General features: G+C 36.7%; 1 protein-coding gene across 3 annotated transcripts in view; it reads right to left on the reverse strand.

Moving 5' to 3' along the window:
• The window catches only part of Hipk (Homeodomain interacting protein kinase), a 182,086-nt gene that overhangs the window by 146,746 nt on the left and 12,987 nt on the right, over positions 1-22,353 (reverse strand). For all 3 annotated transcript variants that reach the window (XM_073985751.1, XM_073985748.1, XM_073985750.1), the window contains exon 2: positions 2,346-2,379. The gene's annotated coding sequence lies outside the window, so the exon portion shown is untranslated. The remainder of the gene's footprint in view (positions 1-2,345; positions 2,380-22,353) is intronic.

A 22,353-nucleotide genomic window follows, 5' to 3' on the forward strand; every position in this document is an offset into this window, starting at 1 on the left:
ATTGACGCGGCGGTGAAGGAAACCAAGCCCAACAACAATTACTGCTTACAGCGCTGTGATGGTTAGTTACAACGTACTGAGGAAGTATCGCATCAGAAGTGGATTAGCTTTCCTATTGCACCAGTCTGTTCAATACAGACCTATCTCGCTCGAGCCTGGCTCTATTGACCCGTACATGGAATGTATGGGGGTAACAGTCATGTGTCTGACAAGGTGGAGTTGCTGAACATATACATTCCGCCGATAAATAGTTGCCCAGTATTAGGCCCCTTTTCGAAGGTTATAACCTTCTGGTCTTGGGGTACTTTGATCATCATGAGTTGTGGCATTCTGTTCTCGGAAACCAACAGAGAACTTTAGTGCTGGTTGCGCAGATTGATAGCTCTACACTTTGCACGATTAATAAGGACGCCACTACTAGAAAAAGCGGAGAGTTTTAAAGTTCACCATCACAGATATAACCATCGTGTCACCTGGTCTGTCAAATGAATGACAACCCGTCGTTTCTCTTCGGTCAGACCATCTCCCCATAATTGTCTCGCATACCGCCCAATTTCATCACCTTTGAACGCCGCACTTTCATTAATGATGAAAAAGCTAATTGACCTAGTTTCCGAGTGTTCACCAATTACCGCTTCAGAGATCTGTCCAATCTGATGTTCGGATAATAGAGCAGGACTGGTCGAATACCCGAAGTGTACCAAATTTTCCAGCAGAGGCAACAGGATTACCAAATAAGCGTGATGAGTTTCGTCGTGCAAATCCAGTGATCCCAGAGTCAGGGTGCTGGCACTGGAAGTTAACAGGTTGGTCGGTAAGCATAAGCGGGAGAAATGGCTAAATTATCTGAAGAGCTGCAACAGTGGAGCCGGAATTATTGAATTGTGGCAACGGGGTTAAACCCTGGAAAGAAGGAAGATAGAACCTCCGTCACGTTTGGCGATGTTACACTGATTGATCCGAAGACGTGCGCAAGTTATTTTAATCGACAGTTTATCGAGCACCCTGGGGTTGACAGGGCGAATAGAAGAGTACTACGTCACATTAGATCTCTTCCTGCCATGGATGAATCAATATCATCATGAATGTCATCAGGAAAGCAAAAAATCATCAAAAGCGTTGGACCCTGATGGAATCTCCATGGTAATGGTGAAACAGCTGTATGTGCCGAGAGTAGAGTCTATCTGTCGTTAGCCACCCACATCATTCACGAAGTCTGGAAAATGGGCAGGGTGGACCCACCACTGATGGCAGGTGCATCGTACACACCAATTTCGCTTTTGTCGCCCGTAGTAAATACACTTGAGGTTTTACTCCTCCCCATCGTCAGAAATAGCAATCCAGTTGCCGATCATCAGGGTTCCGTAAGCAGCACATCACGGCAACTCTAGTCGTATTAGAAATTTAGGAACAAGAAGTCCAAGCCACTGTATTCACCACATGGACGGCAGAGGTGAGCACCGAATTAAATGTCATGATCGATGGTAGCAGAATTCCAAGCACCAACTACCCCATGATTCTCGGGGTCGCACTCGACAGCATGTTCATGTCGTCCGTGCATGCCACAGCTATCTGCGACAAATTGAGATGCAGGAACAAGGCCCTCAAGTACATAGCCCCCAGTACTTGGGGTGAAGATAAATAAACCTTGTTGACCACATATAACGCGATAGGTTGGCCTGTGGCAAGCTATGCGGCGCCAGTGTCGTCCGCGATTATAAGCGCAACCTCTTCAGTGGACCATCTACATGATGAGACAAAGATTGTTCCAATATAACAACACAATGGCAAGCTTTTGTTACAGTTCTTACTCGGGTGAGAGCCACTCTAATCACCATATGGTGGATAGGAACCACACCCAGGTATGTCAGGAGGGACCTTCACGATCTATAAAAAGGTCCAACGTTACAAGAGAGAAACCCCTAGATTATGCAATCGCAGATCTCATAAACAACTATCGTGTGAATTCGTCCTCGGAAAACATCCCCCATCTGAAGAGCTCTCACGACTAAACAAAGTTGTTTTAGGTCAGCTACGTTTGGGATGATGTATGCATTTAAGTTCCTATAGGGCAAGGATTGATGACATCGTGCAAAATATCTGCCCAGCCTACGGTGCAGATCCGCACGACACACGGCATTTTTACAATTGTCCTACCATACCTATATTTTATAATCTAATTTATTAATCTAGGGCTAGACACAATTTCGAATCCTATCAAGCAGAATACCATATAATTAAGCACACCGAATGTCGAACGATTGAAAATAATAAAATAATAAGTACCTCTGATTCATATATTTTCGATTTAATATATTTAATTCATAATATAATTGGTCACTTACCTTTAAACAATTTATGTATGTTTAATAAGCGTGCCTGCAAAGAAATTAAAGAAAAGATTAATAATGATTGAGAAATTATAGGTATTTGCGCCATAATAAATGGAGTCCCATGATAAATGGAATAGGTCTCATCTCCCGCTCAATTGTCAATATTCAGGGCACCACTGCACATTTGCCATTTTTTGCCTCTTATGTTTCGGTCATTCGAGTTACGCTTGGTATATACACATAGGATCCCATAACATCATCAGTCGGCGTTATTAGCCCTTCCCTGAATATGGTCTTTCCATTTATGTTTCCTATCCTGAATTAGTCTGAGTATTTCAGCCATGTAAAACTTCTCTACAAGTGGTGTCTTTAGGACACGCCGTTCGGACTCGGCAATACACAGTAGGTCCCTTATCATTGAGATAATATGAATCGGGGTGCACTCATTGATATGAGAGAAGTCTCCCTTGTCCCGTATGAGATCTTTGTGGTTCAATTATAAAATTTTCGAAACTTACTTTAAGTTCGGAAATAGCCATTTCGGGCCACTCCTTCTGGTACCTTTCCCACAAAAATTCAAAAATGTTCGCTAAAATGGTGCGGACGATAACTCTTGAAGGGAGTAACCGAATTGGTCACAACTTTACCGCATTTACACGATAGTTATTTATGGCATCAGCAACTGCATCCGTATGAAAGCTATTTAAACCTGATTGATAGGCTTGTTGATCTAGGGGTTCTCGCTTGTAACATTGAACCTATCTTTCTAGATCATGAAGATCCCTCCTGACATGCTTGGGTTGGGGACTTACCTGATGACATTCACAACATCATCCATTGTAAATTGTGGTGGTTCGTCCTCGGCAGGAGAAGATCTAATGCAACATAGTACTCTTCTCTTCGCCCTGTGGCTTTCGGGATGCTCTACAAACTGTCTACTGAAATAACTTCAGATCAGTCAGCGTAACGTCGCCAAACATAACTCAACTTAAGTCTTATAGCTGCAATTTAAGTCTTATAGCTGCCCTATTTAGAGTTGTCCTCGTTGCACCGCTAATGCTTAAGCAACACATTCTTTGGACTTTTTGCAATATTTTCACATTGCATTTTTTGTCCATAACTGTCCACTATACCGCAGCTGCGTACGTTAGAATCGTTCTAATAACTCTTCTGTATAACCATCCTGGGATTGAAACCCCATTTTGAGGCTATAACCCTTTTGCAGTTTGAGCAACATCTGTAGGCTTTATTAGCCCTTTTCTGAATATGTTCCTTCCATTTAAGTTTCCTATCCAGAATTACCCCCAGGTACTTAATTGTTCGCGAAATGTTCATTATCTTATTAACGAAAACTGGTTCCGAGAAATCTCCTTCTTTAGTTAACTCTCCGTCTGGCCCAGTTATAAGATATTTTAAGAGCCGTTTAAGCTCTTCTATAAAGCAATTTTGGATTATCTCCCGTACGAAGTTCTATAAAGTCGTTTGCGTAGCAGACTGTTTCAAATCCCTCATCGGTTAAGGTCCTTAATAGACTATTTAGGGTAGTAACCCACAGTAATGATGATAAGATCCCTCCTGTGACGTTTCTTGGCCAAAAATAATTTCTTTTTGATACGTCGTGTAGGGCATAGCTTTTCCATCTATTACTTAGCATATGATTTATCCAGCTCCCCAGGGCCTGGTCTACCTGAAACTCGTCTAAGGAGGGGATCAGCGTTGTTGAAATCGCAGTAGTTAGGATGTACCTGAATGAATGGACCGACATAGTCCGTTTTGGAAATAAATATTATTTTGGGAGTTATTCCAATGAATTCTGGAACAGATCTTAAATTGCACTTAAGCGAAATTGTTGAAATTTGTGAAAGATGTACCCGAAGATATATAGACCCTCTTGGAACTTCATGCACGGTTTGAAGAAGTTTTACGATAAGTCAAGTTTCAGCCAAATCGAATGCTTAATTCGTACGTTCGTGCTCATTAGTCATTTTAATTTGTGCCGACGAAGTTTTTAGAGCTTTTGATCCATTATCCCATGATGTATGGATTTGATTCCCTAAATAATTATGGCAGTGTAGTGGGACCGCAAAGACAAATACTACAAACATTTTCAAACCAAGAGTAGACACGTAAGCAATTTTTCCAAAATATTTTAAAATTTTGTGGGTTAGGTACCTGAAGACGTGGGCCGATATAATCCATATTCAAATCCGAGAAATATTGGACCAAATAAGTTGATCCTTCGAGAGTTAACGTGTGCACATTTTTATCCTAACAAAGTTAGTGTTGGGCAATCTCGTTCATTGAGCGGATCGATCTTTTTCATTCCGTTCACCAAAAAGATCCGGGTCGTTTACTTCGTTCGTTGGCTCTTTTTCGTTCAACAATACATTTTAATGTTTTATTTTCTTATGAAGTCATTCGTTCTCTGCTGCATATGACTCCGTCGTTCTTTTCACCGAATCGTTCTTTTGATAATGTTCGGTCACGAATGACACAACTGTTGTGTTACTTGCTTGTTTGTTTGTTTGTGTGCTAAGGGGGTGGTTTTGTTTCTGAACGTAGTGGTGGTGGTTTTGATATGAAAGAACCAGATGAACGAATGATGCAAAAGAAAGATATGAACGAGATGTGCTACTGAATGAAGTGAGTTACTGAGCGAGAGTAGCTCTCAGAGAGCTCTGGATCATTGTTTGTTTTGTGTGAAAATTTGTGCTGCTTACGCTAATCCACCGTTTGTTTAGAGTTTGACTGCAAAATCAATGTAAGCAGCAATGATTCGTCCATCGGGGATCTAAATGAACGATATAAAAGAGTGAGCTGGATACGGATCCGTTCGTTCTTTTCACGGAATCGTTCCTTTGAGCCGGTTCGTTCATGAACGACGCAACTCTAAACAAAGTGTACATGCTCTCTAGCCTAAAGGCTGAGGGTAAGGTATTAATTGCATGGCGACGAAATTGTTTAAACTTTAGAGAGAGAGAGAGAGTGCTGCCCGAAGTAGTGGACAGATGTCCATCATTGAACTTTATACAAGTTTATAAAGACGCGGTATCCGTTCAAAATTTGTCGTGCCCACCTGTCACTACACGTGGTGGCCATAGGAATTTTTAGAGCTTTCGGACCATTTTCTCAGAAAGTATGGACAACTTCTGTGGGGAAAGTACCATAATACATCTAAATTTATTTCCCTAGTTATACATATACATGGCAACACCGTGTCGGGCAAATCAATTACCACGTCAAACAAACCAGAGAACATTCCGAGAGTAATTCCAGGAGAGGAGACATGCATTCATACATTAATAATGAAAATAAAGAGAATAATGTCTAAATCAAGGAAAATTAGGAAAACAAATACTTATGGATTAGAGTAGGAGAAGAGAGTGGAGTAGAAACAGTGGAAAAGGAAGAAAAAGAAAAACAAGAAAATCCCAATGACGACGAAAACAATTTCCCTTTTAAGATTTTTTGAATGAAAATTATTTTTGAGATACATACGGAATTCTTATATAAAACTGCCTGCTAAACGTGAATCATTTTGCGAAGGTGGTTCAGGGCAACGTGATTGTGGGTGGGATAGCGTTGGCCTGGAAGGAAACTAACAATGTATACTTCGCACACACACACACTAACACGCGCCCAGCTCTAATACCAACCGTAAACGGAAGACTAGGTTGATGTTGATAAAGTTAGGTCGAGATTGGAAACAATTGTGGAAGGATGGTTTGTTGTATTTATGTACGTGCATACACATGTAATGGGTTTTCCCCCGATAAAGGCGGGGAAAGTTAGATGGATGAGTTCATGTTTTACATTTGAAACAATCGCAAAAGTTAGTCGGTCGGTATTGGGCCCACCATTGTATTATACGACCACAACAGCAGGATTTTCACAACATTTACTGTTGCTGACAACACAAAATTTTCAACGACGCAATAGAAAGCGATTTCCTTGAATGGATGGATACCACCAAATGCTGAGGAATGAAAAGGCACGACGACTAAACAATGATACCACCACCAAACCAAAACAAACACATATGCAGACAAAACAAAACAGGACATTCAACAAAGTCAAATCAAATAATGAATCACCGTCATAATAATGGGAATGTGTAGAATAGCCGGCAGAGGAACCACAAGTTGCAAAAAACACAAGGCGAGTTGTGAGTCCATCTGATGGGTGAGTTAATGTTGTTGTTTTTCTGTTATTTTTAGCTTGATTTAAAGGTGGCGTTGATACTACCCGTGCTGATGTATGGCTCCGAAGCCTGGGTACTTGCGCAAGCAGACATGGCAGTGCTTGGTGTGTTTGAGAGAAAAATTCTTCGAAAGATCTACGGACCAATCTGCGTTGACGGTGAATATCGACGTCGCATGAACCACGAGCTGTATCTGCTATACAACGACATCAATATTGTTAAACGTATCGAGATGCAGCGATTGCGTTGGCTAGGCCATATCATAAGAATGAGCGATGATGAACCCGCTAAAAAGGCGTATGAATACATGCCACATGGCGGTGCACGCAGAATTGGCAGGCCAAGGAATAGATGGCGCAAACAAGTGGATGTTGAGATGAAAAGGCGCGGTATTCCAGAGAGCAAAGCAACAAATAGAGAGGAATGGAGATCTCTTCTTAGTTCGGCCTATAGAACAAATGTTCTGTAATGGGCCAGCTAAGTAAGTAAGTAAGTAAGTTGATGTTGTTTCTGCGATTATTATGCTTGTTTCCTGTTCAGCAATTTCACAATTGACCCTCGCCGAACAGAAACATGTCTAGGATAGATGTATGAATACACGCTCGTTTCTGGTTGTATACAAACTAATAATTTCAAAGTATGAGTTATGAATATTGATATAGGAATTTAACAAAACATCTAATAGATAATAGAAATATGTATATAAAAGGGTAAAGTGGTAAGTGACTGACTGATTTATCAAAGCCCAGACGAAACGGCTGAACGACTTTGAAATATTCGTTCTAAGAGGGTATTAAAATGTACTAAAAATTTGTATTGGGCTAGAATCGGATCTAGAATTCTGAAATTTGGAATGGAGGTCATTGGATGGTGTGCCAAATAGATGTACCAAAGGGTTTTTTGTATCATTTGATCTGATTGATACGTTTCGCAATTATGCGTTCGATAATACTAATCGGTAGCGAATTTGGTAAAGGGAAGAATTGTAATGTTTGGAATTTGGCTAAATGTTGCAGTGTAGCATGAGATAACGAGGTGGGTTTAGAAATTCGTACCTTTTTTGTGAAATTTAATGTTTGTGTCATTGTTGGTGATTATTGGTTAAATAAGAACCTGTTTTTGGAAGGCTATACTATAAGTAAAGCCTGCCATAGATCGTGGCAAAAATGCTCATTGCGCACAGTGATTCAGGAATCGATTTTCCAGGCCAAAACCCTATTTTTTTGTCGTCACCGATTGTTAATTTCTATAAGAGATTCGATAGTAAACATACTGAAATGAAGGAAACCTTCAGGTTAGGACAAAATATTGAAAGGTGTGGACGTGGCGAGCTCCTAAAGTCGACCATTTTTTCGCAATTTTGGAAAAAACGTAATTTTTGCAAATTTCTGGAGAAAAAATAGATATTTCTGGAAAACTGTAACAGATATTGCGTTCATTGTATTTTGTTAGGAAGGTGGGATTATTGTCTTTAAGAAACGTTTAAATTACTGTAGCGTTTACACGAAGTAAGCTATTTTATTTTTCCTCAGGTACTAAATGTTAGTGAAATTCCAACTCTAGTGGACTAGAACTTTTAGGGAAAAGCTTGGAACAAATTTTCGTTTTCAAAGAATGATGCCCGTGAGTGTCCTCTTTCAGCCCATATATACTTTTGTAAGCGCTCCGGCCGTTTAACACTTTTTGAAATTACATGGGTACAAATTTGTGTTTTTTTTTCCATACAAATTACAGCTTTTTTACACAAATGGACATTTTTTAATATATGAGTTTTCATAAGAGTTTTATGAAATCAAAAGGAGTATTTTTTAGTTTTGGAAAAAAATTTAAATTTTTTGAAAAAAAATAATGTATTTGAAAAAAATTTAAAAAAAAGTTTGAAAAATTGTGTTTCTTCAAAATAGTCTGGCTTAATCCCGTTGTTGTTGTTTTATTATTTTAAAACAACTAATTTATTAGTGGAAAAGATTGGCATTGTTCGCAAGGAAGACTAGTTTTGATCCACGCCACTGGATCTCATCTTCTTGTTTGTGGATATTCTCCACCGAAGTTATTTTTCAATAACTTCTTCAACAAGAAACTTTTTATACCCAAACATCAATCGTCAGTGGCGTGGATCGAATCTAGTCTTCCTTGCCTTAACCCTTGGCGAACAATGCCAAATCTTTTCCACTAATAAATTAGTTGTTTTAAAATAATAAAACAACAACAATGGGATTAAGGCAGACTATTTTGAAGAAACAAAATTGTATTAGCTATCCCAATAAAAACGACGCCGACAATGTTCTGTTTCAAAAATTGTTTTCTAATGTCATGTTCACACGAGCGTTTCAATTACGTTGTTCGCCTGTCGAACGACGTACACGAATTAACCCGTTTCCACGACACCATTCGTAATTAACAGAAACATAAACAAAATTTCCTGTATTTTTGTTTCCTTGTTTTCACGAAAATTTGAACCGAAAACACATAAAATATACATTAAATGAATAGGAAAAGCAATAGACTTTCCTTCAAATGTACTTCTATATTTAACTACACACATTTCATTCATTTTTTCCATTAATTCTGAATAATTTTGTATTTCAATATATTTTTATATGTTTCTATTTTCAAAATTAAAGAGAGAGATACATGTCAAAACTATATTTGTGTATACAGACTTTCATTTATTTGTTTCCTTTTTGTTTCTGAATTTTTTCGCGATTTTGAACTAATGGACAAGAAATGTGTGTGGAATTAAGAAGGAAACACAACCATCTTCCTTCTGCATCTATATAAAATGCCTAGTTCATTAATTTTCATTCATCTTTTTCCTTTTTTCTAAAAATTTGTGTGTTTTCAACAAATTTTTGAATTTGAACATGTCATAATTAATTTTTTCGATTAATTCTCTCATTTTTTAGTGATGGGACATACTTATTCGTCGTTCAGAGAGTATTTCTAATCGAACAACGTACAAAAATCGTCGTTCGTTCATAGAATTTTGTGTGGGGAAATAAGTAATTTATTCGTAGTTATGGGTCGAACAACGAATAGAGAACGAACGACGTACCGTGGAAACGGGCTATAATTTTTTGTATTTTTATTGGTTTATTGGTGTTTGACCTTTTTACAGTGTTTTATTTAACTTGCTTTATTTCCAGTCTGTTTAGTTAAAATCTAGTAACTCATTTTTAACACAGTTGCACACAGTTTCACTATGTCGAACGAAAATGAAAACGAATGAAAAACTACTTAACTCGTGTATGATTTTCAAATTTTTTAGTTGTTTCGAAGCAAAAACAAAGTCAATATTACCATGAAATGCAAAGTTTAGGTGTTTTTCGTTCGCATTCATTTTCTTTCAACATAGTGAAACAGACCCTTAAACTTTGCACATTATTGAGATTTGGATGACAATACATGAGTATGAAATAACAATATGTATCCTCTTTTTTCCTATATTTATCCTCTTTTTTCCTATAGCCCCCATATAGCGGTTTGAATTGGCTGTAACATGGCATTTGGAGTTCCCAATGGTACAGAAACTTCCCCACAAACAATTGTGGACATAGGTCCAGGTTTAGGTATAGCTCCAAATAACGGTACCACCGGATTTAAGGCATTTTAAAGTTTTTATCTACATTTTCGGCCAACATTGGCTGTAATTTGGTTATTATCAGTGGTAAGCGGCAAGCGTTTTATTTGAGAGATTCCATCATGAAGAATATACTACTTGATGCTAAGCGACAAATTATTTTCTAGATTTTAGTGCATTTATAAATAAAACACCGTAGCTTAATTTTTTATTTTTTATTAAATAGTTAGAACATATGAAAAACTCAAAAACACTCGTATTTTAATGCAAAATACGACAAAAATCAAATTTTTAACTTTGACCTTGAATACTGCAATATGAAAATATCTCTATCCTTTCACAAGTTACATAGTTTTGACCAGGAAAAAACTATACTCAACCACTGTACACCGGTAAGCTGCAATCACAATCACATGTCTGATTTGGGTATTATTGGAAAGCTCATTCGGCTTTATAAGATGACATTAACTTTTACTCGATCCTCAGTTAAAGTATGAAAAAAACTCTCCGAAGATTTTACTACCCAACAGAGAAGAAGTAGAAGAAGTTTGAAGTAGAACAGAACATCGACTACCTCGGCACCATCATAAGCACAACAAACAACATCAGTTGAGAAATAAGAAGAAGAATATTGTTGGCCATCAGATGCTAAGTGAGCAGTTTAAGAATAAAGCCACATCTCGTCAAACAAAGCAACTCGTCAAAAACGCTCTACAAAACACCGTTACTACCCGTGTAAATGTATGGTTCCGATGCATGGGTACCTGCGCAAGCAAATAAGGCAGTGCTTGGTGTGTTCGAGAGAAAAATTCTTCGAATGATCTATGGCCCAATCCGTGTCGACGCTGAAAATGACATTTTATGAACCACGAGATGTATCGCCTATACAAAGACATCAGTATAGTTCAGCGCCGACCAGAGGAATACAAACAAAACGGATGCATGTGTGAATGTATGAGTGAAAAAAGGCAACAACCAAATGATGTTTTTTGTTTGTTTTTGTTCACGCATAGTGTACGTGAGGGAGAAAAGCAAATGCAATGACAACTCAGTGGGATCGCTGAGTATACTGTCTTATTTGTCGTATCGAGTTTCAACGATTGCTTTGGCTAGACAATTTCTCGAGAATGAGCGTATACATACGAGCCCCAGAACTGGAACGCCAAGGCTTGGATGGAATCAACAAGTGGAACCAAAAATCAGAAAGCACGATATCCCTAATGGGCAAAATATAGCAACAAAACAAGAGGAGAGGAAATCTTTTCTTAGTTCGGCTTATGGAACAACTATTCTGTACATGGTCAGCTAAGTAAGTACAGGATCGACCAAAACTAAAGCACCCCCTCAGTACATTTTTTTTAAATGATAATTTTTTAAGAAAATAAGGTTGTATATTTGTTTTGTATTTTTCTGTTTTATTTATTTATATCTCTATTATTAAAAAAACACAAACTAATGAAATTCTGAATTAAAAACATGTTAAAAAAAGCATTTTAGTCGCAAATATAAGTAAAGCACACCCCATTAAAAAACTAATTAAATCTTTATACTGCATGACACAATGTTTTCTTGAAAAATAATCATTTGAAAACCAGTAAAAACGGCGTTGAGTTCGGCCTGGCCGAACTTGTTATACCCTCCACCACGAGTTGTATTGAAGTACCTACGTAAAATAATTATATGTGCAAACTAATATTGTGATATTTATTGTCGAAAACAAAATATATTTCCAATATTATTTTTACATTGCAGTTAGTGCTTACGATTGCTTTTAAAATATAAAAAAAAGAAAATTGCGTTCTTATTAATTTCATATTAAAGAAAAATAACTTATAAAAAATTTTTCATAGAAAATATTTATATGTGCAATAACGAAAATTTTTAAAAAATTCATAATAATGAACAAAATTATTGTACATTTAACATGATATTGTATTGCCCTTGTGGACTAGGACTTGTTGTAGCCTTCGTGTCATAGAACCGACTAGGTTTCTTAAGGTGTTAGTGGTGATATACTCCCATTCCGCCAATAATGCACATTTCAATTCTTTCAGCGTCGTGCACTACTTAGACTTCGCTAAAACTTTGGCGAAGGTCTTCAATGAGTTTGTGGCCATAGGTTACAGCAGGCAACTCCAATAACGGTACATTTCGTGCATTTAAAAACACCTTTGTATGTCGAACAGTGTGATTCGAGGCATTATGCTGCTGGAAAGTCCAATTATATCCGTACAGTTCTCCAGCAAAATCTATTAAGTTGTTCTCTAACAACTCAACTTATGTTTCGGCACTTATTTTTGTAATTTGGTACTACTTGATTATATTATGTGAACTATTTGGCATTAGGCTTAACATAAGAAAAATCTACATGATCTGAAATGTTATCATATTCTGCATTTAAGCAAAACTTTTTAATATTTTGTGGGGTTGCCTAATTTTGACTTTCATTTCTAGAGTATTTTAGACATGAAAACATTATCTTAAGTCATTTCGTACTACGTTCGACACACCACTCGGACTCGACCATGAACAAAAGGTCTCATATCATCGATCCAAACCAGATCTGTTAAATCAAAAATTAATTTGTTTCGCTAAATTGTTTTTTTTTTTCGCACCGTGTGTCGTTTGATCAAAGTTAGGCATGAGCAATCAGACACTAGGAAAAGTGTGCTGATTGACAGTTTTCTGCTTAATCTTATATTTAATTTTTCTTAACCACTTACCACCGAAGTTGTAATCGTAGTAAAAGTACATAAACTCACATTGAAAAGTAAATGCAATTTCTCAAAATTTGTTCTAATCGATGTGAAGCAAAAATTCGTCTACAAAACTAGCAATGAATTTCATTGATTTTATTGTTTTCAATCAAACACAAACAAAAAACAATAAGGCCAGCAAGTTAGAAACGTTTTTTTAGATGTTTATTAATTCTCAGATTATGTTAAATTCTAAAAGCTTTTACGTAGATGTATGTATGTATGCATTTTTATGAAAAATGACGATGACGTGTGTGCTTTGAAGGAATAAAAAAGACAAATAATATTCACTACCTATTAAAAAGAGAAGATATATCTATATTAATAAAAGAGTAAAGTGATTGACTGACTGACAGACTGACTGATTGATTCATCAACGCCCAGACGAAACGGCTGAAGCTAAAATCCTGAAATTTTGGGTGTGGATGACTCTTGGTCCGAAGGGGTCAGATAAGGCTGGGTTTTTGGAAATTCGAACTGGAAGGGTACGAAAAGTACTAAAATGTACTAAATATGGTTCCGTTTGTATTTGGTGAACCGGTAGAACTAGAACTTTGAAATTTGAAATGAAGGTCATTGATGGAGTGTAGGAAGGATGTGCTAAAGGGTTTTTAGAAATTCGAACTATAAGTGTATTAAAAGTACTAAAGTGTACTAAATTTGGTACCAATTCGTATTTTGTGAACGGATAAAGGTTAAAGGTTGAAATTTGGTGTGAGAATCAAGGTTAAGAGGAACGGTTGACATAAGGAGGTGGTTTAGGAAAAGTGTACACATGTGTACGAAAAGTACTAAATGGTACTAAATTTGGTACAATTATGATTTGGGCGAACGGATAGAGCTGGAATCCTAAAATTTTGAATTAAGGCTACTGTTGGAGATTAGAATGGACGTAGTTTTGAAAATGCGTACTTATGGGTACGAAAAGTACTAAATGGTACTAAATTTGGTACAATTATGATTTGGGTGAACGGATAGAGCTGGAATCCTGAAATTTTGAACTAAGGCTACTGTTGGAGTGTAAAATGGAAGTAGTTTTGAAAATTCGTACTTATGGGTACGAAAAGTACTAAATGGTACTAAATTTGAAACAATTATGATTTAGGCGAACGGATAGAGCTGGAATCCTGAAATTTTGAACTAAAGCTACTGTTGGGGAGTGAAATGGATGTAGTTTTTAAAATTCGTACTTATGGGTACGACAAGTACTAAATGGTACTAAATTTTGTGCAATTACGATTTGGGCGAGCGGAGGGAGCTGGAATTCTGAAATTTTGAACTATGGCTACAGTTGGAGAGTAGATCGGAAGTAGTTTTGAAAACTCGTACGTATGGGTATGAAAAGTACTAAATGGTACTAAATTTATTACAATTACGATTTGGGCTAAGGAATAGAACTGGAATCCTGAAAATTTAATTAAGGCTGCTATTAGAGAATAGAATGGAAGCAGTTTTGAAAATTCGTACATAAATGGTACTAAATTTTGTACAATTATGATTTGGGTGAACGGATAGAGCTGGAATCCTGAAATTTTGATCTAAGGCTACTGTTGGAGTGTAAAATGGAAGTAGTTTTGAAAATTCGTACTTATGGGTACGAGAAGTACTATATGGTACTAAATTTTATACAATTTGGATTTAGGTTGAACGGATAGAGCTGGAATCCTGAAATTTTGAATTAAGATTGATGTTGTAGTATGGGATGGAGATAATTTGGAAATTCGTACTTATGGGTTACGAAAAGTAATAAAATTGGTACAATTAAGATTTGGGTCACCGGATAGAGCTGCATTTCTGAAATTTGGAATAAAAACTGCTGCTGGAGTATAAGATTGGCTACTGTTGGATTGTAAAATGGAAGTTGTTTAGAAAATTCGTACTTAAGGTTACGAAAAATACTAAGTGATACTAAATTGGTACAATTTGATTTAGTTTCTACGGATAGAGCTGTAGCCCTGAAATTTCGAATTAACATTGATGTTAGAGTATGGGATTGAGATAATTTGAAATTCGTACTTCGTAGGCAACATTTGGAGTGTAAAATGGAAGTAGTTTTGGGTGAACGAACAGAGCTGGCATAATGAAATTTAGGATTAAGCTTGCTGTTGGGGTGTAAGATGGAGTTAGTTTTGTAAAGAAAAATACTAAATGTGGTACAGTTTGGATTTGGGTGAACGAATAGAGCTGGAAACCTTAAATTCGTAACTGAGATTAATGTTGAAGTGTAGGATTGAGGTAGTTTGGAAATTCGTACTTATGGATACGAAAATCACTAAATTTGGTATAATTTGGATTTGGGTCAACGGATAAACCTAGAATCCTGTAATGTGGAATTGAGATTTCTGTTGGAGTGTAGGATTGTGGTAGTTTTGGAAATTCGTACTTATGGGTACGAAAAGTACTACATGGTATTAAATTTGGTACAGTGGGTATTTGGGGGAACGGATAGAGCTGGAATCCTGGAATTTGGTAAGACTACGATTGGAGTTAAGGATTGAGACATGGAGGTAGTTTTTGAAATTCGTACTTATGGCCACGAAATATACCAAATGGTACAATTTGAGTGCACCGATAGCGGTGGAAGCCTGTTTTTTGGAATTAAGGTTACTGGTGAAGTGAAGGATTGAGGTAGTTTTGGAAAATCGTACTATTGGGTGCAGGGACAGTGCTGGAATCTGTATTTTTTGGATTTAGTGTGAGTATTGGTGTACAATGTTGGTCTATCTGTTATCATGTAAGGGTGAGATACGGCTGATCTTTTTGAAAATACGAACACTACTAAAATAACAATAAATATTGATTAAAATTGGTATAAGTACAACAAAATTTTCAGTGTTCGCCATTTCCATATTATATATTGTTTATTTGTTTTTTTTATATCCTTTCCGCATACGAAGTAGCGGGCAATTTGCTAGTAAGTTATATTTATCTATGTTTTTAATGCGGCCATGAAGAAATCTAGTTTTGAATTATTCACCTACAGTGCTGCTCAAAACATTTGCAACTCAGATGCCTATATCACATTTAGACTATTTTTAAGGACATTTTATGTTTTGAAATATATTTATTTTTGCAATTTGATTCTTTATTGACCCTACATTCAAGATTTTAAAATGATTATTCAGTTCTTAACACTTATGTTACAGAAATGTGTGAAATGTCGGAGGATCACGTGTTTTAGCCTGCTCAAAACATATGCAACTCCGTGGTTCGAATATTTATTAGCTAATTTTTGTTGAGTTTTTTGTATTGATTGGCATTTGATGGGTTTTAGTCAGAAGAAGAGGGCAAAAAGCTTTCATGAGGAATACATTTTATGCCGCCTATGTTTAATTTTGACAGACAAGTTTGCCGAAAACAAGATATTTCTAATTTTTTAATAAAATCAAAAGTTATGGTCCGAAATTTGTATCAAAGATATGAAAAATGTTTATTTCTGAAAATTGTGGATCCAACGCAGTCCAGAAATAAATATAAGAACATGACAATATTTAATATTGAGCTGTATACTGCGTAACAAGTACTAAAATTGCGATATGATGGAAAGGAGGTGAATGTACAACTAGATCCACTGCAGGGGATAATCAAATAATGATGCGAATTATTAATCAGATCCCTTAGATGTCATCAACAGACGTTAAATAAACGCTTTACATCGATAAATCTATACAAAACCCTCTGATACATACCATAGATACCGGTGTATCAATATGGGCAAATTTTAGGAAAACAGTAATTTCCAGGAAACGTTCAATTTTTCATATAAATGTTGCCAAAAATGTTTGGAATTGATTTTGGAGTAATAAAATCGAGTATTTTTCGTCGACTTAAATCAATCTTTGAGTTATATGACTTGAAAAAATGTACTTGATCACCAAATCGAATGATAATCGAATTTGTCTCCTTATACAAAAAAGTTGACCCAAAACGAAGATGGTGTTTTATATTGACCTGGAGGTATTTTTATGGACAGAGATGGTACTAGAGGCATGAGGTCGAGATATTTATTGGATTTAAAAACTAACCAGACATATAATATGTTGAGACCGCACCACGTACATACCACAGATGTCGTATAAGAGAGTTTTTTGGCATAATACCCAAACAAAACGTATGTATAACCACGTAAAAGTAGAAATTTTTTGCAAATATTTTTTGTGTTCTTATCGGACCCGATCAGCTTAAGTGATCTGAATTCATATAAAAGGCTCCGGGACCCTAAAATGGAATCTACACTATTAAATATCTAATACAACTTTTGTATTTAATAATTATCCTTAGAGACAGGATTCAAAAGGATATATTAATTTATTTAGTTACCTGGGTACCTTCATGATGTGTCCAGGTAATAAATAAAAGGTTAAGCTCACAATATATTATCAAAACACAAAAAATATCTTCAGATTTTGAATCAAATTTTCTAAGTTGCAAATGTTTTGAGCAGGACCAAAAGTGAGTCCGAGCTTTGTTTCGTGTATTTTTGTAAAAGAAGTGCAATTATTGCCAATTCTTTTTTAAATCTTTAAAAAGGGGTTAATAAACAATCAACCTACAACAATATTTGCATTTCAAATCCATAAATTACCTCAGAACTATATAAAAAGTGAAGTAGTCATTCCAGTTGCAAATGTTTTGAGCAGCACTGTACATACATATGTATGTACATATTTTATTTTCTTCAAAATTTATAAGTTCATAAATTCACGAAGACATTGTTAACTTCTTATAATGCGTTGTTTCGTTTTTGCATTTTAATCTTGTTAAGAACTTCAATTACCTCAACTTATCCGTACATCTCTCTCCGCAAATCTGAAATGAAAAACTCTTGTCTTCTAACTGACGTGCTCAGATTTCGTTTTGGATCATAGACCCGATTTTTTGGTTTCGTTTTTGATATGGTGTTGTTTCCCTGAACTGGGACCTGAGATTTACTAAAGCGCACGGACTAAGACATTCGTAAGGTTACGTTGTCATCTCCACATCCCCTGTATACAACAATACACATACACATTAAATTTCGGTTAGGTGATGCCCTTATTAATGCTAAATGCCAGGCAGTAATTTTGAAAAAAAAAACGTTGAAATGTGTATTTATAGAAAAAAACAGTCTTAGCTCAGAAATATGTATGTGTTTCATAGAATATTCCTGTCAGCATAAACTGAAATATAAATCTAACTGTACAGTCCCCACTTCATGAGATGAAAAAAGAATCAAAAACAACATCTTGGTACAGAGCAAGTATGTACTGCGTTTGACTTCAGCTTGTACTTATTTTTGTAGAAGGGCTTGAAAAAAATCGTTTCGATTTATAGGCCAGTCAAATGACGGCTAACTGACTGGTTAATCAAGTCCATTTGTTGTTATGGCCGATGCGTGTATTCTTCAACTTGTACTTGTTGTTGCTTTAGCCATCATTTTAGGTTTTGTTTTTTTTCGGTTGTTATTTCCTCCTCTCCAATGAAACATTTCGGCATCTTAATATGTGTCTGAACTGAAATTAACTGGTTGTTGATGTTTGTTTTTGGCCTGAGAAGGTAGAAAAAAATTAAAAAAAATCGAAACTCATTGTCGTATTAATTTTGAAAAAACCAGTTCTCACACTTGTAGAATAATAAAGTCAGAAAAAGAAAAACAAAACAATTGTTACCAGTTTTGAGACCTACATAAATGAACACTGTGTTCTTTATATAAAACTGCTAAAAACGAAGTGTGTTTTTAAGTAAAAAAGTTGACAATAAAAAATAAAAAAATGTGAAAGATGCTCTATAAACGTTGTTTTGTTGTTTTTTTTTTTTTTAACTATAGAAAAGGGGAAAACTACAGACAATAAAATTGGCAAATCTTGTAATAGGTTATTCAATATTGATACCACCTGTTCTTCTGATTCTACCAAAAAATCAAACGTAAACAACATAAATGTATGTAAACGCTGATAAAAACGTCCCAAATATAGTAAAAACAACAAACATTGATGTTTAGCATCTGTCAGTTTTCCATTGAAAATTTAGTCTTCCGCATGATACTTTGTGGGATCGAATTTAAATAATTGTAGAGGCCTAAATATCAGGTACAGAAATTCCAACACATTGATTTTTTTCAAAACACTTAGGAGAACTGGAGAAATAAATTACAACAGTTTTAGACAAAGATTTGAAAAAGTAATCACTCGCTATGGTAAAGTAATCTCTTCCCGAATGCGATAGTGACAAAAAATAATCCTGCGAATGTAAAACGCAATATTCATAGTGATTTAATTCGAAATTGAAAATATATGCAGCACAAACCATTAGTGATGAAAATTGGATTAAAAATGCTGGCTACAATGCAACCACATGAGCCGAATAACAAAAAACCACCACTCAGGAGGCTCAGCAAATTATTAAGTAAGACTTTACAGGTCTTGCAAGATACTATCAAAGGCTGAGAACCATTGGTAATATTTAGCGGAACGACGGAGCCTCTGGATCTACTCTCAGTTGTAAAAAATCACTTTGCTAAAAATTTACTTGTGAACATTTTCGTCTGGCCATGTTCCACAACTTCCGACGCGGATTGTCCCGGCAAGAGTGCATCGATGAAATTCAATGCTATAGCACTGCGAAAAACTGGTTTAATGATTTCAATCGTTTCCTACGCTCACTCAAATACGAAAGTCGTGAAGGTCGTCCAAAAGCGGCCGTTGTGACAGAAAACATTGATGCCGTGAGTGAACTGATAATTCAAGATCGTCAAGTGAGATACCGTGAAATAGAGTCATCCCTTGGGCATTTCTTCCACCAGCATACATACAATAGCTTTGTTCCTTTACGTTAAAGTTTCTTAAAGTTTTACCATTTTTAACTTAGAAAGCGTATGAGCCCTAAACAAACCACAATCGGCCGGGTGGATCTAAAAAGACGAGCTAAATGCAACTAAAATTGTTCGTGGAAGAAGCACTTCGAAGCAAATGGTTACCTGTATCTTCGGCAAAACTGGCCATATGGCGACTATTCCGCTTAAGCAACGTAGGAGATCAATTGTACCAATTAGTGGTACACAACAATTTGTTTGCCTGAAAGCCTTTGGAGATATTCGAAAAACGAACAAGAGACACAAGTTGCTCTGGACCGTGAAAATGCGAGTTCTCACACATCGACTCCGCCTCCACCGCCTTTTGGCCGACCAAAACGTGGTATTCATGGGTCATTCTTTTTATTCCCGCACATCAAGAAAAAGGCGTTGTCAACGATTTTCCTCGCCAGAAGATGCTGTTAAAGCGTTCAAAAAGCATTTTTCCATTGGTTTGATTGAACCCATTGTGACCCATACATGGTAGCAGTAAAGTGTGGGACTGCGGAGGTAGAGTAGTTTAATGTTTACATAACCTCGATGAATAGTTGTGCCCTGCGCTATGTGTCTGATATTAGTTCGTTTTTCGATGACAATAACAAACCGTCTGGTGTTAGAGGACTTGAAGTGGCTAGACCACCAGAATCAATGCATGATTGGTATAATAATAATATGTTATGTTCAACGGCGTTAAGGTGACATATCCGCAAAAGTGCGCGTGTTATTTTTATACCCTCAGCCTTTAGGCTAGAAAGGGTATATACACTTTCATACGGGCAAAATGTGCCTCATCGAAATAATGGTTTTAGACCCCAAGTATGTTTGGACGAAATGTGTTTCAGACAATTTGGAGTCGATTGAGCAATGTCCGTCCGTCTGTCTGTCTGGCTGGCTGGAGCGCACGATAACTCTCGAACGGATCAACCGATTTGGTTCAAAATTTGGCTTTCGTAATATTAGTTTAAGTTCGAAGATGGGTTATATCGGTCCACTCCTTCCGGTACCTCCCCCACAAAAGTGCGGAAATGTTCGGAAAATTTGTGCGCACGATAACTCTTGAAGGAAGTAACCGATTTGGTCCATACTTTGCAAATGGTGAAATGTCTACCAGACTTAGATGAGGTTCCAATATGGACTCAATCGGTCCACTCCTTCGGGTACCCCCCACACAAAATTTCGGATAAGTTCAGTTTAGGACCTGCTCTCGAATCGCTTTGATTTTTGTTTTAGCAACTTGTATTCACTGCCCCCCATACGACGGTACAAGTTTTATCAGGGGCAAGTCCATACTTCCTGAGAAAATAGCCTGAAAGTTGCACAAAACCCCTATGACAACGTGTGAGGTGGTTGGAGCGCAAGATAACTCTCGAACGGATCTGCCGATTGGGTCCAAAATTTGGCCTTAGTAATATTATGTCCAAACATAGATTAATTTCGAAGATAAGCCATATCGGTCCACTCCTTCAGGTACCTCCCCCACAAAATTTCAAAAATATTCGGAAAAATTGTTCGTACGGTAATTTTTGAAGGGATTGGCCGAGTTGTTCCATACTTTACACATCCTAATATATCTACCAGATATAGATCAGGTTCAAATATGTACTATATTTGTCCACTTCATCCAGTACCTCCCAAACAAAATTTTGGATAAGTTCACTTTAAGACCTGCTATCGAATCACTTTGATTTTTGTTGAAGCAACTTGCATTCGCTGCCTCAATTACGATGGTAAAAGTTTTTAGGGGCAAATCCACACTTCCTATGGCACCATATGTACTGGCTGGAGATCCACTTCCATAATGGTCCATTGTCGATCCATTCCTTTAAGTATTTCGTCCGCAAAACTTTTGCTCTTTAATCCTAATCAACAGTTTTGTCGGTTCATACGCCCAAAATTTTTAAAACTTAGGAAAAAATCTTTTCAATATACACAGGCTGAGGGTATATCTCTGTCGGCCAAGCCGACTGATACTTATTTACTTGTTTTTTTTTTTTTTTTTTTTTTTTTTTTTAACCGGCAATTTGTAGAGCGAGCAACCTGAGAGTGATAGGGTAATGGAAAGCGTGCTAACCCAGCAAAATAAATTGGAAGTAGTGCAATGTGGACTAGTTCTGTCACGGCAAGTTTTGATGCAGTTCAACCGGAGTCGTGAAAAAGGCACTCCAGTCCTCACATTTTAACCGCATTTGGATGCAATCCAAAGAATCACATCCACTTGTCACATTTTAACAACATCCGGATGCAGTTCAGCGGAGTCGTGAAAAAGGCACTCCAATTCCCCACAATTTAACAGCATCCGGATGCAGTCCAAACGGAGTCGTGAAAAAGGCACTCCATTCGCTACATTTTATTAGCAGTTGTTAGAGATCCCTACATGTACATAAATCAGTTTGTACATCTCTACAGGCAGCGGAATACATTTTCCAAAAAGAGATAAGCGTGTAACATTTCCAAATATTTGTTAATACAAAATAAAAAATATTTAATTTGTGAACATTTTCCGGTAACTCACGAGGAGAAAATTTCCGAATGGAGTGCTGTTGGAGTACATGTGGAAATCAAACTGGTGATGGGAAGACAACCCATTTAGCAGATGAAGCAAAAACAGTTCAGCTTGGATTAAATGGAGAGCAGAGGAAACGCGCATGTTTGCG

Source organism: Musca autumnalis, unplaced genomic scaffold (genome assembly GCF_047663935.1).
Source record: "Musca autumnalis isolate F117 unplaced genomic scaffold, ASM4766393v1 scaffold_4, whole genome shotgun sequence".
In the NCBI taxonomy this organism is placed as follows: Eukaryota; Metazoa; Arthropoda; class Insecta; order Diptera; family Muscidae; genus Musca; species Musca autumnalis.